Below are 18,301 nucleotides of genomic sequence, written 5' to 3' on the forward strand. Positions count from 1 at the left end.
TCGGGTCCCCAATGCAGACCTCGAGTTTGTGGATAAGAAAATTGGTAGCTTGAGAAGCACGCATGGGAAGGAGCTTCAGAAGGTCCATAAGTCCATGAGGTCAGGAGCAGCAGAAGAGGATGTGCATGTACCCAGTCTGTGGTACTACAGCAGGATGCATTTCTAGAAGACCAGATTGAAGCCAGAGATTCACTTTCAACTCTTCCGGCCCCCCTTCCATCCAACCTTCCCTCTACCCTCCCTTCAACCCCAGCTGAGGCTTCCGAGGACCAACCTGGGCCTTCCATCCTGGAAGAAATTGAGGAACCCAGATGGAGCCAGGTATAGTATATTGAAACTTTTTTGTGGGAAAATAATGTTGTTAACTAGATGTTATTATTGATAACAAATGAATGATTTAACTAAAAGTGTTTGACATATCAATAGACAGTAGGGGCCAAAAATGATTGGGACAAGAATGAAAAATGCTGGGGTCAGAATTATAGTCTTTTCTAGTTATTAACATTCAATTTGCAACAGTCGTGAGCTGAAAATTGTGTGTGATTGATGAACCAAAAACTAAAACTATGTCCCTTTTTCATACACAGGAAGACCTTAGCCAGGACAAGGCTCTGGAATGTGGCACACAGGAGGAGGCGGGGGGAAGTGTCAGCCAGGAGGTGGGGGTTAGTGTCAGTCAGGAGGTTGCGGGGCCCAGCCTCACCCAATCCCAGGTGCCTACCCTCTGCCTTCCACCCAAAAGACCCAGGAAGGGGAGGAATGTGGAGGAGGCAGCACTTGTCCTCATTAAGGAGGCTAATGATGCCCTGAAAGTCCCCCTCGATGCTGGAGAGGCCTATGGCTACTATCTAGCCTCAAATATGCAGAAAATGGAGGAGGGCCAACGCCTCAACTGTGAAAAGATTTTTTTTAGGCCATTCACAAGGGGTTGAGGGGGCAAGTGACTGATGATGTCCACTTATGTACGCTCGCCCATCCTCCTCCTCCTCCTCCTGCCACAAGTCCACCTCCAGAGCCACAGCCTGCAGGAAAGGCTGCAGGGAAGGCTGCAGGGCAATGTGGAGGGAATGTTGCAGCGAAGAGAAGAAAGTGATTGCCTGGGTTCAGTCTGGTCTGACAGAAGACGCAGGTAGTACCACAGCCTGGGAACATATATTTCATCTGCTCCTGTTCCTGATCTCTGTCAGTCCTGGACCAGATTGTGCTCCCTATTATATGGACTTCTCAAGCTACCAATTTTTTTATCCACAGAGTTGATGTCTGCCCTGGAGGCCAAAAGCTTTGCAAATTCCAGCTGTTTCTCCAGCGTTGCCTTCCCTCTTTATTTTGTTATTATGAGCCAGAATAAATGGAGATTTTTTTTATATGAAAATACTTACCGATGTGTTTTTCTTCAAATAGGACAGTTTTTTGGTGAGTAGGCAGGTACATTTCAAAAATACAATGTCAAATTAACAAGGGACACCAAGCAACCTCCTTGAGGTTTACAAATACAAGATAATAATGGTGTTGTGGAAACGTGACATACAAAAAAAAGAAAAATATGGAGATGACTATAAAATAATAAAAACAAAAAAAAACAGGAGATCTTGATGAAAAAAAAGATTACTATAAAAAAAAATATAGCATTATTATGGAGATCTGGCTTTAAAAACAAAAAAGATTATTCAGGAGATCACGAGAAATAATAAAGAAATACATTTGTGGGAAGTCTGTGTGAATATGAGCAGCAAAACAACTTCATTCTTTTGGTATTATAAAGAAGAAGAGAATGCGCTGCATTGAAAGATTTAAAAATTTGCAGTGTGACGAATGTGCCATCTCCATTACGAACAGTCGTTTTATCAGACTGAGCGGCTCTGTCTCGTACTTGATTCTGAGCATGCGGGTTTTTTTTGCGCTTCGGAATTGCATACACACTAACGGAATTTCCGTTAGAAACTTTTTCCGCCGGAAAAATTGAGAACACGCTCTCAATCTTTTGCTGGCCACCAAAAGTCAGATGGAGCATACACACAGTCGCATTTTCCGACCAAAAGCTCTTTTGCTGGCCGAATTTCCGATCGTGTGTACGCAGCATAACACCCTTGTGGATGACCATTGTCATCTCCTCTTCTTCTTTAGATTCTCTTCAGCCAGCTGTGCATCCTACTCACCATGCCCACCAATTGTCTGTCCCTATTAACATCCCTACCCTTTCCATTCTTATGCTCAAACTCATGTTCTACAAAGTCCATCTATCACACCATCACAGTCCCCATTTGACCTTTTCATGCCCAATGATCCCACATCCAATTCCCATTACCCACATTATAATTATGTGTATTATTTTTTTTTACTGTCATGCAGCACACAGGGGGCATAGGTGTATCTTCTTGCCCTAGCTGTGTACAGAGGAACTGTGGGGACAACTTTCTGCAACACCCCTCAATAGGTGAATACCTGCCTACCAATGGTTGGCTCCTGGTGATCACGCAGGTGCTCCAGTTCTATGTGAACAGGTTCTTTACCCCACACATTTATAAAGGGAGCCTAACAAAGCCCAGCAGACAAATGCATCTTGAAGGCAGACACATGCACAAAATCTGAAGTGACTTAAAGCAACAAAGTGCATAGTACACAGCGTGAAAGCTTACAAGCATTCTCAGTGTGCCTTTAAACTAGTTTGTTTTAGCCTACATTTAGATTTCATATTACAGGTCAACAATTTGTTGATGCTGTAATGATTAAAACACCCTATTGTTTTATCTGTTACAGCATGGATAAACTGTTGACCTGCGCAAAGAAAAGAGTGCATATTACACAATGGGAACACTTATAGACTCTGAACTCAGTTGCTTTAGCTTACATTTTAGAGTTCATATCACATGTGTATAATGTTTGCTGAACGCTTAACACCATAAAGGGTTTGACATTTAAAGCAAGGGTAAAGAATTCACATGTCGAATGGAATCACTAGGGATGAGCTCTCATGCCGCATACACATGACTGGTTTTGCCATCGTAATATACTCTGAAGGTTTTTCCGACGGAATTCCGCTGAAACTGTCTTGTGTACACACGATCACATCAAAGTCCGACCGTTAAGAACACGGTGACATACACCACGTACAACGGGAGTATAAAACGTAAGTTCAATAGCCATTGCACCACCCTTTGGGCTCCTTCCGCTAATTTTGTGTTTATCTCATGTTAGTAGAAGTTTGGTGAGAGACGATTCCCGCTTTTCAGATTTGTGTTTTTTCAAATCGTTTAACTGCTGTTCAGTTTGTGCTTGTGGGGTTTGTATCTGCTTTTCAGTGCATATAGTCAGTTCGCATTTGTTTATTCAGTGCGTTCTTGTCCACTCATTGCTGATTTTCAGCTCGCTCTTCACAGGCCTTGCTGTTCTTCAGTGCATTCTGTTAAGTTCGTTCTGACCAGCTGACCATTTTGAAGCCATGTTTTGGGTACGTACTCATCGTAGAGTTCGTGCTATGCTGGGGCTTGGTGTTGGGGTTCATTCTTTGACTCAAGTCCAGTCCATGAACAGGGTGGGGAGGAGTTCATAGACCAAGAATTGGTTACTCCAGCGTGACCAATTCTCTCACATGCCTTTGCTTTGTGAGATCCAGGAGAATAATTCTGATGATTTCAGGAACTTTCTCAGGATGACGGACCCCGTTTTTCACTGTCTGTTGGCTTTGCTGACCCCTTATATCAGCAGACAAGATACCTGCATGAGTAAGCCATCACTCCAGAGCAGAGACTAGTCGCTACTTTGTGGTACTTGGCGACTGGAAGAAGCCTGCAGGACCTCAAGTTCTCGACAGGCATCTCCCCCCAGGCTCTGGGGATCATTATCCCAGAGACCTGTTCTGCCATCATTCAGGTCCTGCAGAAGGACTATATTAAGTTAAGATTTATTCTTTAACATCACATTGTATGTATTTCATGTTTGCTAATGTATTGTATTTCTTTCATCATTCCCTAATTACCATGATTGTAATATGCTGTGAATGTCCCCTTTGTCCTCATGCATGCTGTAATCTATTAATGCTCCTTTTTTGTCCTTCATGCATATTTGCCTTCAGTAACCTCCCCAGCATGCTATCCTGGGCCCAAACACACCTAGTCTAGTCACTTAACAATGTATTTTGTCAGCTCCATTGTAGTGCTTACCCTAAACACCCCCTTAAAATGTGTCCAAATGGTATGTGTGTTCCTAAATTAATTTCTAAGATCCCCCTTAAAATGTGTCCAAATGGTATGTGTGTCCTTAAATTAATGTATAAGCCCCCCCCCCTTAAATTTTATCAATGGGCCATCAGAGGGGGTGAGGAATCTTATATTTTAATCTTTAAATAATACTTAAAATAAATGTTATACTTATGTTGGGCAAGAATGGTTTTTTTTTGTGTAATCTGCTTGCAATGTTATGTGCAAAAGTACTTATATTTCTTTTCTTGTTTCACTCCCCAGTTTCCTTCAACGCCACAGTAATGGCAGAGTGTGACATCCCATTTTGCCACCCGTTCGGACTTTCCCAACTGTGGAGGGGCTATAGATGGGGAGCACGTCCACATCGTGCCACCACCCCATTCGGGGTCATACTATTTTAACTATAAGGGGTTTCATAGTATGGAAAACAGGGGTGACGCTTGAAAATACCACTGTGAAGATTGGAGGAGCTCAAGGGATTCAGTGGCAGTGAATTAGTGGGTCTAGTGAGAGACCAGGAGCTCACTACAAGGAGAACTTGTAGTGAAGGTGAAGGGACTGTTTTTTTTTTTCCACAAAAAAAGATTTTATTGAAAAAGGAATAAGATAGCAAGTACAATACATCGAAAGAGTATCAAAAAGAATCATACAGTAGACTCATTGGACAACGATACATCATAATGGTTATTGTTATAACACATTTGAATTTACAGAGTGCCTATGTAATTATTGAAGTATACACACAAGAGGGGGCACACTTGATAGCAAGAACTGTACCATTGTTGCTAAAACTGTAATAAAAATGTTCCAGTGTCTCTGGTACAGAAAGGTCCAATGTCCGTCCTATTCCTTGAATACATTACATATACAGATACAGGTTTGAGTGTCTGTTAGTGGGGGATTTTGCACGTTTAGACGATCCTGCATGGAGCGTAACCCCATATTCAGAAAAGAAAAAATAAAAGGATGGGTAGGGGGGGGTCGTTAAGACAAAAAAAAAAAAAACAGGGGTTAGGGGGGAGGTATAGGGGAAGAAGGGGAAAAGGGGAGAAAAGAAGAGATAATAGATAGGTCGAGGAAGGCAGATGGAGAGGTGGGGAGAGAGAGAGGGGGGACCGCCCCTCAGTCCAAGCCCCACGAGCGCTCCCCCGGGTCATGGGGGTCATAGATATTAGGCTATAAAAGGGAGGGTGTTTAGAACGGTAAGAAAGATTTATAGTAATCAGTGGTTTTAAAATGGGACCAACAAGCCCATATGATAGTAAATTTTTGGATAAGGTCTTGGGATATGTGAATCAGTTCTTCCATCTCCTCGATCTTTGCAACCCTGGTTAACCATTCTGTAATGGTCGGGGGATTAATTGAACGCCAGTGTGCGGGAATACACGTTCTAGCGGCGTTTACCATGTGCATTGCAAGTGATTTGTGGTAAACTTTTTTGGACAAGGTTGAATGATGGAGGAGATATTGGGCCGGGTTAAAGTCTAAAGAATAGGTAGTTACCTGTGTAATAACCGAGTGTACCTCTTTCCAAAATGGTTGAATTAATGAGCATTCCCACCAGATGTGTAACATATTTCCTATTGCCTTATTGCATCTCCAGCAAATGTTAGGGATGGAGGGCGAAAAGTGATGTAATCGTGCGGGAGTTCTATACCATTTTGTGGCAATTTTGTACCCGTTCTCTTGAATTGCTACATTCATAGACCCCTTGTGAGCATATGTAAGGATAGATTCCCAGTCGTCATCAGAAAAATTAATTTGCAGGTCTCTCCCCCAGGATAGTCTTGAGGTTTCCGTCTGTGGGCGAAGCGAGTCATCCTGGAGGAAGGAATAAATCATGGAGATTAAGTGTCCTTGTGGAATGGACTGAGAGTACATTGTTTCGAACGGGGTAAGTGGTCTTGTCCAGAGGTCGTTTGTGTTGGTCGATGTGAAAAAGTGTCTTAGCTGTCTGTAAGACCAAAAGGGGAACTCTTTTGTGTGTGAGATGGATTTTAATTCGTTATATGTACGTAACCTCCCATCAACAAAAAAGTGACGGGCATAGATATCGTCGTGTGGCCACTCTTGTGTTAGGAAAGAATTTGATTCTCCAGGAGGAAATTCAGGGTTGGCCCGAAGAGGGGTCAACGGTCCTGGTGTTGAGACTATGTGGTATAAGTGCTTTGCTGTGGAGAAAGCTCGCAATGATGGGTATATAAGCGGGTGTGCTTTAACAGCGTGGGGGTAGTGTTGCATTGGAACCCATGTCAGGGTGTGCAAAGGTATAGTGCTAGAGGCATTTTCCAAAATGGTCCATAGTTTGCTTAGTTTGTGGGTTTTCCAGTTAACCACTCTAGAGAGATGGCAAGCTAAGTAATACTTATGTAGATCTGGCAAGGCAATCCCCCCTTTCGTTTTGGAGCATGTCAGCTTCGTATATTTGATGCGGGGGGACCGCTTCTCCAGATAAATTTTGAACAGGCTTTTTTATAGGTCAAAAAGAAAGATGGGGGCAGGTGGATTGGGATCGTTTGCATGAGATACAGGAGACGGGGAAGGATTATCATCTTTATCAATGCCGAGCGACCAAACCAAGAAACATTCAGGGTATTCCAGTTTTGAAGGTCTGTTTGGATTTTCGTCAAGGCATTGAGAAAGTTGTGATCATAGAGCTCTGTTAGATGCAGGGGGATTCTAATGCCTAGGTAGGTAATATAGTCATTTTCCCACTGAAATGGGAACGAAGCTTGGCAGTGAGTAACTTCTGATGGTGGGAGAGAGACATTAAGGGCCTGGGATTTAGAATAGTTAATCTTAAAATTGGACAATGTTCCAAAGTGGCTAATATCTTTCAACAGGTTGGGAAGGGATATGCGAGGTGATTGCAGTGATAATAGGATGTCGTCTGCAAAAGCGGCAACCTTAAATTCCCTGCGGTTTATGGGGATACCCTGAATATCAGGGTTGGCTCTTATTCTGTTGAGAAGGGGTTCAAGGGATAGGACAAAAATTAGGGGGGACAGAGGGCATCCTTGACGGGTACCGTTGTTGATACGGAAGGCGTTCGACAGGAGACCATTTGCTTTAACTCTTGCTGTTGGAGTAGTATATAGGGCACTAACGTGTGCCAACATGCGTGGTAGGAGGCCAATCCCTTTGAGTACCTCTTGCATGTAGTCCCAGGCCACCCTGTCGAATGCCTTCTCAGCATCCAGGGATAAGAGAAATCCCTTGGTATTGGATGTATTGAGCCAGTGGTGTAGGTTCAGGGTGCGAATGGTATTGTCTCTTGCCTCTCTGCCCGGGATAAAGCCTACTTGATCGGGCAAAATTAGGTCTGGAATCAGGGGTAATAATCTATTGGCTATAATTTTGGCATACAATTTATTATCTACATTGAGCAGCGATATGGGTCTATAATTGGAAACTATCATTGGGTCTTTGTCTGCTTTGGGTATCACTGCTATCTGGGCTTCTAACATGTGTCCAGATGTGGCGAGTGGATTTGAAAGAAAATTAAAGGCCGACAACATTTTGGGTGCTAGTGTCTCTAGGAAAGTTTTGTAGTATATGAGGGGTAGGCCATCAGGGCCTGGGCTTTTGCCCGCCTTCGTTTGTTTAATGGCAAGGTTGAGTTCTTCTATGGTCATGGGGGACTCCAATTCCTTAGCTTTTTGTGTTGGTATAGGCTTGGGGCAGTATTGGGTCAAGAACTCTTGAATTTGTGAGGACCTGACATGTGCGGAAGGAGAGTCTGGTGGATTTTGAGGTAAGTTGTACAACTTAGAGTAAAACTCCTCAAAGTGTTTGGCTATATCCTCATTTTTGGAGAGAAGTGTGCCTTTTGCAGTGCGGAGGTGGTGTATAGTGGAGGATGTTTTAGCTGCCTGGATTGTGCGAGCGAGAAGTCTCCCGCTTTTATTGCCGTATTCATAAAACACTTTTTGACCTAGGATGTATCTTCGCCTAGTGCGTTTCCCCAGTTCGTCTAGCAAAGATGCTCTTGCCTGTGAGAGAGCTTGTAGTGTGGATTTAGAGGTGGACTTTTTATGAGTTGTTTCGAGTCTGCGGATAGTTGCGGTAAGGACTTTGATCTGCTCTTGGTGTCTCTTTTTTTCCGCCGTGGCTAGGGCTATGAGTTTGCCTCTCAAAACGCACTTGTGTGCTTCCCACAGCGTCACCGGAGTGACATCTGGGGATGAATTTTCCTGGAAGTATAATTGGATTTGGGCGTTCAGTTGCCGGATTGTTTCGGGATCTTTTAGGAGAGAAGGGTTCAATCTCCAGGTTTTGGTGGTCTTAAGCGATTCTGGGAATGAAAGGGTCATCGTAATGGGGTGGTGGTCAGATAGGAACATGCTTTCTATTGTGGCTTGTGAGAGATATGAGAGGTCTGGTTGGGATAGGAATAGATAATCAATTCTAGAATATTTCTGATGTGGGGGAGAGAAGTATGTATAATCTCTATCTGTCGGATATAAAGTGCGCCATGAGTCGTGTAGGGTGAGGTTTTGTAGTTGGAGTTTCATTTGTTTTAAGGCTCGGAATGGGAGTGTGGAAGTGCCAGTAGAGGTGTCTAGGCAAGGGTTCAGTGGAACATTGAAATCTCCTCCCAGTATCAAAATGCCTGTTTGGAAAGATGAGAGTAAGTCACATATTTTCCGGAGGAAAGAAACCTGATGGTCGTTTGGGCAGTATATATTCGCTATTGTGATGGGTTTGGACGCATACGTGCCTTTGATGAAAATGTATCTGCCTTCCTGGTCAATCAGTGTGTCAGATAAGTGAAAGTCTGCATGTTTGGAGATAAGTATAGAAACTCCTTTTGTCTTAGAAGATTGATTTGTAGAGTGTAAGGCTTGTTTGTATACATGGTTCATCAGTTTAGGTATGGCTTTAGTTTGGAAATGTGTCTCTTGCAGTAACAGGAAGTGAGCTTTATGTTTCGTGAGTTCTGAGAGAACTTGAGATCTCTTTTCAGGGAGGTTTAGGCCTCTTACATTGAGTGACAAGCATTTGAGTGAGAGTTGATAGTTGCTGGTGGCACTCTTCTGCATTGTGTTAGTGTTGCGAATGATGAGAAAAGTTTAAATGAGTGTTAGCTTGTCTTCCAGTACTGTTTGCCTGATCGGGGGAGTTCAAGGATCGACGACGGGGAGCAGGACGGAGGGGCGGCCCCTTGAGAAAATAAACAAAAGGGAATAGGTATGAAATGGGGAGAAAGGGAAAGAAAAGAGAAGGGAAAAAGATAAAGGGGTGGGGTGGGGTGTTTGGACGGGGGTAGTATGAAACGAGGGGGGAGGGAGGAAAAGGAGTAAACCAGAAGAAGCGGGGGGGGAAAGGGAGGGAGAGGGGAAAAAACACCAGTTAAGGAACTGGGCGAGTCAGTTACCGGAGGTGGTCGTAGGCGTGCCTATCCACCTAATAATAATTCCGGGTTGGTAGCTCAAGTCCGTACGGACAGCTATGTGGGGTACGTAGGGTTGAGCGGGCACGAGATGTGTTGCACTAGTGGGGACGAGTGGAGAGATATTTCTCGGTTGGGTGGGGTGTACAAAAATTATAGTAGTCTGGATTTCAGGAGACGAAAAAACATATGGCAGTTAAGTAGGGGGTATGAAATATGGGCAGGCCACTGTATCTAAGGTGGACGTATCTTGGGCACTATAATGATGAATAAGGGCTTGGGTCAGTGTTAACTGAGGGTAAAGGGGCTACCTGTACCAAATTGAACTGAGAGAAAGCAAAAACATAAACATAGGTCTAAACCTAACACTAACAGTATCTGTAACCGTAACAGTAACAGGCCGGGCAGCACAATGTAGACTCCTTCTCCAGCCGGTCTATATTACGATATGGAAGTAGGGGTAACGTATATCAGCACCTCATTAAAACATTATATGAGACATTTTATGAGTGTACCCCAAGACTCCATTATAGTTATTCTTTGAGAAGAAGAACAGATTGGTTTGACTAGGGGATTAGCTTTATATTAACCCAATAGAGGTTATGTTATCACTACAGGGTATTAATTGGTTCCTAGAGCAAGAGACGAGTTGCTTTGGAAGCAGGTCTTTCAAGCTCGTAAGTAAAGTGGAACAGTTAGCTAAATTTATTTGTAAACGGGTGTCTTGGAGTACACCTAGACTGGGTTAGTAAAATACAAAGTAGATGGAATTGATTTGGTGATCCTCTATGGCCATATGGGTTCTCCACGGGAGTGGATTTCCACGTTCCAAGAGGATGGCCAAAGTGAGATATAGGAGTTATCTCCAACAGCATGTGTATGTGTGCTGGTAATCAATACCTGGAAATAGGATGAATAGGTTACCTAAACATAAGTCCATGTAAGGCTTCTTCTTCTTCCTGTAGAAGGTAAAAGGTGAAAAGTCTCTGTGAGCTTCAACGTTCTTCATTGGCGTCTGTGGGGTGCGATACCTGAAAGTCAATTTCTATGAAATAGGGCTAGATCGGTGCTGGAAAAAAAAGGGGGGAAAGTTAGTGCTGCCCGTGTATGCGAGGATAGAGTGTTCAGGCGGTTATCATGCCAACGGAAGATTTCGTCGCGGGGTGTCATGTCGTCCAGGGCTGTGTACAGGCATGTCTCGGCGTGATAGGCGGTCTCCAGGGGAGGTAGGATCCAACCTGCGGCGTCTCGAGTGATGCCTTTGAGCTTTGGGGGAAGAATTAGTAGAAACTGGCTTCCACGGTTCCGTGGGGAAATAGAATGAGTGCCAGACAGGGATATCCACCAGTGGGATGTCCAGCTGCTCGCAAAAATTGGGTAGGTCTTCCGGGGTTCTCAACAGGGCAGTGCGGCCTCTGGTTGATGCAGAAAGGCAGAAGGGGAATTTCCATCTGTATTGGATGTTGCGAGAACGAAGCACATCCAGTAGGGGGCGTAGGGTGCGTCTATTCTGCAAAGTGATTTGTGATAAGTCCTGAAATAATTTCACCTCAGTTCCATTAAAGGTTATGCGTCCTTTTTCTCTCGCCTTCCTGAGGATTTCCTCTTTAAGGGGGAAATTAACGATGCAGCAGATAATGTCTCTGGGTGGTTCGTTGTCTCGGGGGGGGGGGACGCAGGGCTCGGTGCATATGCTCCATTTCTATGGGGGAGTCTGTCGAGCAAGTCATTAAAAATGGTGCTGACTGTTTGGGGAAGTGCGGCCTGGTCAAACCCTTCCGGGACCCCCCTCACCCGAATGTTATGCCTGCGTCCCCTGTTGTCTAAGTCTTCCACCTGTCTGTGTAGCTCAAACATGTGAGGCAAGTGGAGATCGTACGTTTTTTGTACTTGCCTGATGGCTGAGGCCTGCAGTCTGGCGTTCTCCTCCACATCATTTATCCGGTGGGTTATAGCATGAATGTCTTCCTTGAGATCCGAGATTGCTGACATCATGGTGTGTTTGATATCCAGAGCTACCTTCTGGAGGTCTCTTTGGAGGTCTAGCAGGCTTGGGTGCGGATCGGTGTGGTCGCCGCTGTCCATTAGCTGGTCCGTGGCGCTCCTAATCGAGTCCGGGGATGCGGCCTGTAAAGCGTGCGTGGCCTGTGATGAGGCCTGTGACGCCTCTAATAGTGCGGACTGGCGGGTCCGGAAAATATCTGGGATACTACCGCTAAGTTGCGGTGTGGGGTCTTTCTGTGTGCGGGGTGTGGAGGTGCTCCTGTTAGACTTTCCCATCGTGGGACAAGTCTCAAATACCCCAGGTTCGGCTTCTTTTCGTCCTCACTGTGCGGGAGCTCTCTCCTCAAGCAGCCATCTCGGGTCCCGTCCAGGCCACGCCCCATGAAGGGACTGTTACGCTTTGTGTTAGGAACTGTTAAAGACTGTTGCCATAGGAGACAGCATTCCTGTACTGCAGATGTGGCTTTTTGCTGGAGGCCTTTCCCTACACGGCTGTCCTCCTATTGAAGTCTCGGAGTCTGCTAATTGAACTTACAACTACTCAAGGGTGTCTTGGCACTAACCCTCTTTCCCCCATAAAGGTTTGTAAGAGAAATAAACATCTCTTTTGCATTCAAGAAGTGTCTAGCGCCCAATAACATCTACCTTGCACCCACTGTGCCTTACAACCCACTACATACAGAAGGATGTCAGCTATCTCTGGCCCTGGAGGTTCTCGTTAGACTGAAGTAAATTGTGTATGTTTGCACTAAAATGACAACCAAAAAAAGTTTTTCCTAAATACATAGGTTTGGTAAACAGTTTTACACACATCATATAGCATAAATATATATGATGTATTGGGGGTTTTAAGTAATTTTACAACCAAGAGTGCAGATTTGAATGTGTTTGTGTGGAAGAGATAAAAAATGCTCTAGGGGGAAAGTGGTTAAAAATAGGGCCCCAGATACCGGCTCCACCCCTAAGTAAATGAGTAAGGGGTATCCCTACTTATTCAAAAAATAATAATTAAACACACAATGTAAACAAGAGGAGCAGGGTATACCCAGTGATATCATTGACCAAATATGGACATGACCATATTTGATCAGAGATATCATGGGGGACCCTGGGTAATGTCATTGACTAAATATAGCCATATTCCCACTTAGTATTTACATCACCATGTATACCCCATCTATTTGGGGGTATACCGCTGCCAGCTAGGGGCCTGTCATTGGAGCAGATCCTGTTGACATGCTTTTTCTTTTGCCAGGTTGGCTGGTGTCATTCATTGTTACTGACGTGGAACTACATCACTGGATGATGCAATTGATGATGGATTTACATCATTTGAAATGTTTTGAAATTTTATTTTAATAAAGTACTAATTTATGTGTGCCTGTGTGTTTATTTACTTTTGTATGTGAATGAGTAGGGGTTTTAATAAGCACCTCGCCCACAGACCCCATAAGCATCCCTGCCAAGGTTGTGGGGAGGAGACCCTTGTCCTCATCAACATGTGGATAAGGTACTTTGCCAAAGGGGTCTGTTCTGGCAAAGTACCATCCACATGTTGAGGACATGTGGCCAAGTATGATTCAGGTTCTTTTCTGCCTGATTTGGCCTGCCAGGATACATGCTTGGAAAAGGGTCAAATATGGATTTTGAGTCTAGTCTGCAATTTCTGGGGGACCCCATGTTTTTTTCTCTTTTGTGTGGGGGTCCCACCTTAACATCCATACCCGACCCTCATCTAAAATAAGGGTCTGGTATAGATGAAAGGAATCACTGGCCACTTTGTTTACAAACCGAACAAAGCGGCCAAGAGCTATCATGCAATTTAAATAGTGTTTGTTATTTTTGTTGTTGTAGGTTTTATACATCATATAGATGCACCACTTCACAAGCAGGGTCAGAGCATTCTCAAAGCACATTATCTGAAGAAAATTTGGCATTTTAAATTTTTAACTTTAAGCATTATTAAAATTGCTGCTATCCACCAAGCGGAATTTAAAAAATATATACTGTATTTATTGGCGTATAACACTCACTTTTTCACCATAAAAATTGGGTGCAAATAGCGTGTGCGTGTTATACGCCAATACTTCAATTTTAGCTGCCTCAGAGGGGACAGGGAGGGGGGCGGGATGAGCGCTGTCAGATTACATTCAGTGAGAATCTCCTGTTTACTTGGCGGCCTCTGTAATAGGGCCTCCTGGGCCGCCATTGGACCACTGTTCTGTTCGATCAGGCTGCACTGATGGCAATGGTGAGGTTGCTGAATTGAAGGCAATGGTGAGGCTGCTGCATTGATGACAATGGTGAGGCTGCTGCATTGAAGGCAATGGTGAGGCTGCTGCATTGATGACAATGGTGAGGCTGCTGCATTGATGACAATGGCGAGGCTGCTGCATTGATGACAATGGTGAGGCTGCTGCATTGATGGCAATGGTGAGGTTGCTGCATTGATGGCAATGGTGAGGCTGCTGCATTGATGGCAATGGTGAGGCTGCATTGATGGCACTTGTGAGGCTGCAGATGGGCATTGATCAGGCTGTATTGATGGCAATGGTCAGGCTGCAGATGGGCACTGACTCTTATTTTGCTTCAAAGTTTCTTATTTAAAATGTAGGTTTTTTTCCTGAAACTTCCCTCTTAAAATGAATGTGCGTGTTATACGCCTGTGCGTGTTATACGCCGATAAATACGGTATTTTTGCTTTGGTACATGTTCCCAGGTTATTGCCCATGCCCTTTGTTTGACAACCCTTTAGCCTGTTGCCTATAAGTCTAGAAAATTACTAATTTCAAAGATGTGTCTCACATTGATTTCAATAAAATTCAGATTCTGCATCCAAACTTGGGTAAGGCTCGCAGAACATACCCTAAGAAGAACTCGGGTATCTTCTGCTCACCACTAGAAATAATATATAGGGACCTGCTGCCCTCTACTGTTAGTTGCTAACATAATTATATGTAACAGTGTTAAATATAATTGTATATTAACACTTCCTGTCTCAGGGAGGGGCTTTGAAAACCCCAGATGGAGGAAGTAAAGGTAAAGACTGAGCCACATAACCCTATTCATATAGGGGCTGCTACTGATGTTGTATTTTCTCCCAAATCAGAAGCAAAGACTATTATGTAAGTATTCACATGTTCCAATAGTTTAACTTTGGCTGCCCATAGCTTTTTTAGTGTTTTTCTGAATCTTAGTGACAAGTATCTTTCTTATTGTTCTGATCTCAAATGCACAGTGCCACACCACAGTTCTCCATGTTCCATTCCAGGCAGGATGAAGGATGAAGGCAGGATGAACAACAGTTGGAGGATCCCCCCGTGACCCCTGATCTTATCTTTAGGGCTCTTACACAAAGACAGATGCTGCATCATCATCAGGGGCCCCTGCAACTGGGCTTTACTGCAACATTCATCTGGAGGTATTTCTATAAATAACTATATATACCTGGTATATGTGCATAATTCCAACAGGACTCACTAGAATAGGGCATTTTGCTGATAACACTTGTTTGTACCTAGGATGCATGTTGTATTATTAATCTCTCTTTATATAACGCTTGTATTACTTCTATACTGATATGCATCTATGTACTTATGGGTGTTGTTCTATGCTGGTTGCAGTAGTTCTTCTGTTCCCAATTACTTTGTTTAGATTGCTGAATAACTTTCCCTGGGTGGGAAGACATGGTTATCTCTATTTCCTCACTGAGGTACATGACATGTTAGAAGGCTGGCCATTGGCTAGCCTGTATTTGTAGGAGGAGTCGGGGCCTTATAATCCCCCCTCCTCCCCTGCATACTCGTCAGCTAGTGTTTCCGGGTAGGATAGCAGTCGATGTGTCATTTCCGGTTCCTGGTCAGGCTTAGGACAGCGTCTCTGGCTAGCAGCGTGGATGATCTGCCCTCCATTTGGCATACCTGTGGGTCTGTATATTTCCTGGCAGCCTGGCAGCGAAGGTAGCTCAGGTCTGACACACTGCTTTTATCCCGGTCCATACAGGTGTCGCTTTCCCAGGTATTGGACGGCGGGCATATTTTCAGGGAGGACGCTCCTCTCATCTCCCACTCTCCTCGGCTGGTGGCATGGCTCGGTCTCTCGAGTTCCACTACGGGCATTTCTACAACGGTCGCAGCGGTCTGGTTAAAGTAGGTTGGGGCCAGGATGGCAGGAGGAGGGAGAGGAGGCATGCAGGTGCTTGCCATCAGGGAGTCACGAGTGCTGCGTTGCTAGGATCTGTAAGGGTGGCTCTGTCAGGATCTGCTGCACCATATCTTTGCCTGCTGAGGCTTTTAGTTCCACAGCTGGGGGCCTTATTCCAACCTCATGGGCTGCCACTATCACACACATTCAGCACAGTGTCACATGTCACAGCCTGGTCAGGCACGCTCAGTGTTGGTTTCACACTGTTTTATCCAGTCACCATAGTCCAAGATAGCATTGTATGAAATGCCTTCATTGCTTCATTTTACCCTTCCCTGGCTCTTTGGCAGTTTCTTGTTGAAGGCTTTTCTGAGGGTTTTCATACAGGCCTTATCACCCTACCTTTGGAGTCGTTTGAGTGTGCTAATTTGTTTTCTGATGCCTGCAATGGCCAGTTAGTAGATGAATTAATGCAGGACGAGTTATCCAAGGGTTTCGTCATCGGGCCTTTTGTGTCTTCACAACTTAGCATGTGGAGGGTTAGCCCCATTGGTGTGGTCAAAGGTAAATTTTTCTATAAATTTAGTTTAATCTATGATCTGTCAGCTCCTCATTCATCACCCATACCTAGTTTAAATTCTCTCATTCCGTCAGAGGAATTTTCATTACATTATTCTTCTGTAGACATGGCCATTCAGCATATCTTACAGACCGGCAAGGGCACATGGTTGTCTAATGCCGCGTACACATGACCAGACTTTCCGTCAGAATAGACTTCGACGGTCTTTCTGACGGAGTTCTGCTGGAACAGACTTGCCTACACACGATCACACCAAAGTCCGATTGTTTAGAACGCGATGACGTACGACGGGACTAGAAAAAGGAAGTTCAATAGCCAGTAGCCAATAGCTGCCCTTGTGTCGTTTTTGGTCCGTCGGAATAGCATACAGACGAGCGATTTTCCCGATAGGAACTGATACCGTCGGAAAGATTTGAAACATGTTCTATTTCTAGGTCTGTCAGAATTTTAGAAATAAAAAGTCCGATGAAGCCCACACACGATCAGAATGTCTGACGGAATGATTTCGTCGGACCTTTTGTGCTGGAAAGTCCGGTCCTGTGTACGCGGCATCAAGCAGATATTTCGGATGCCTTCAAACTTCTTCCCACTAAACCATCTCTCTGGCAATGACATGGGTTTAAATGGTGGGAGCAATATTACTTTGCCACGAAATTGAAGTTTGGCTCCAAGAGCAGTCCTTGGCTCTTTAACCACTTGCCGACTGCTGCACGCCAATATATGTCAGCAAAATGGCAGCTGTGGGCAAATGGGCGTACCTGTACGTCCCCTTTAATTGGCGGGGCTAGCGGGCATGCATGTCCACCGCGTACAGCGTGGCCATGCCCGCGGGACCCGAAGACTCGATGTCTGCCGGTCTCCCGGAAATCTTGTCACAGAGCTGCAAAAAAGGGAGCTGCCTATGTAAACAAGGCATTTCCCCATTCTTCTAGTGACATGACAGCGATCACTGCTGCCTGTCATCGGGAGCAGTGATCACTGTCATGTCAGTGGTAGCCCATCCCCTAACAGTTAGAATCACTCCCTAGGACACACTTAACCCCTTGATCTCCCCCTAGTGTTTAACCCCTTTCCTGCCAGTGTCATTTACACAGTAATCAGTGCATTTTTATAGCACTGATTGCTGTATAAATGACAATAGTGCCAAAATAGTGTCAAAAATGTCCGATGTGTCCACCATAATGTCGCAGTCATGATCTAAAATCGCTGAAAAAATAAAAATTGCAGATCGCCGCCATTACTAATAAAAAATAAATAAAATTAAAAAAATAATAATAATAAAAATGCCATAAAACGATCCCCTATTCTGTAGACGCTATAACTTCAAACCAATCAATATACACTTATTGCAATTATTTTTAACAAAAATATGTAGACGAATACATATCGGCCTAAACTGAGGAAACAATATTTTTTTTTTTTATAAATTTTTGGGGAATATTTATTATAGCAAAAAGTAAAAAATATTTAAAATATTTCTTTTCAAAATTGTCGTTCTTTTTTTGTTTATAGTGCAAAAAATAAAAACCACAGAGGTGATCAAATATCACCAAAAGAAAGCTTGATTTGTGGGAAAAAAAGTCTGTCAATTTTGTTTGGGTGTAACGTTGCACGGCTGCGCAATTTTCAGTTAAAGCGACGCAGTGCCGAATCGCAAAAAGTGCTCTGGTCAGGAAGGGGGTAAAATCTTCTGGGGCTGAAGTGGTTAATACATTTGCCTCAGCTCTCAATTGTGTCTTGTCTTCTCAGATAGGGTGTGGCAAGGTCATTCATTACTTGGATGATTTTTTATTATTAGAAAGCCCAGCTCAGCCTCCCAGAGACCTCCTAGCACTCACTAATTTGCTCTTGGATCTGAACGTCCCCTTAGCTGCCCATAAGATTGATGGGCCTTCCACTGTGATTACCTTTTTAAGTATTACCTTAGACACTGTCCACATGATCGCCAGCCTGCCACAGGACAAGTTGGTCAGGATTCGAGGT

The sequence above is a fragment of the Aquarana catesbeiana genome, linkage group LG04 (genome assembly GCF_042186555.1).
Source record: "Aquarana catesbeiana isolate 2022-GZ linkage group LG04, ASM4218655v1, whole genome shotgun sequence".
In the NCBI taxonomy this organism is placed as follows: domain Eukaryota; kingdom Metazoa; phylum Chordata; class Amphibia; order Anura; family Ranidae; genus Aquarana; species Aquarana catesbeiana.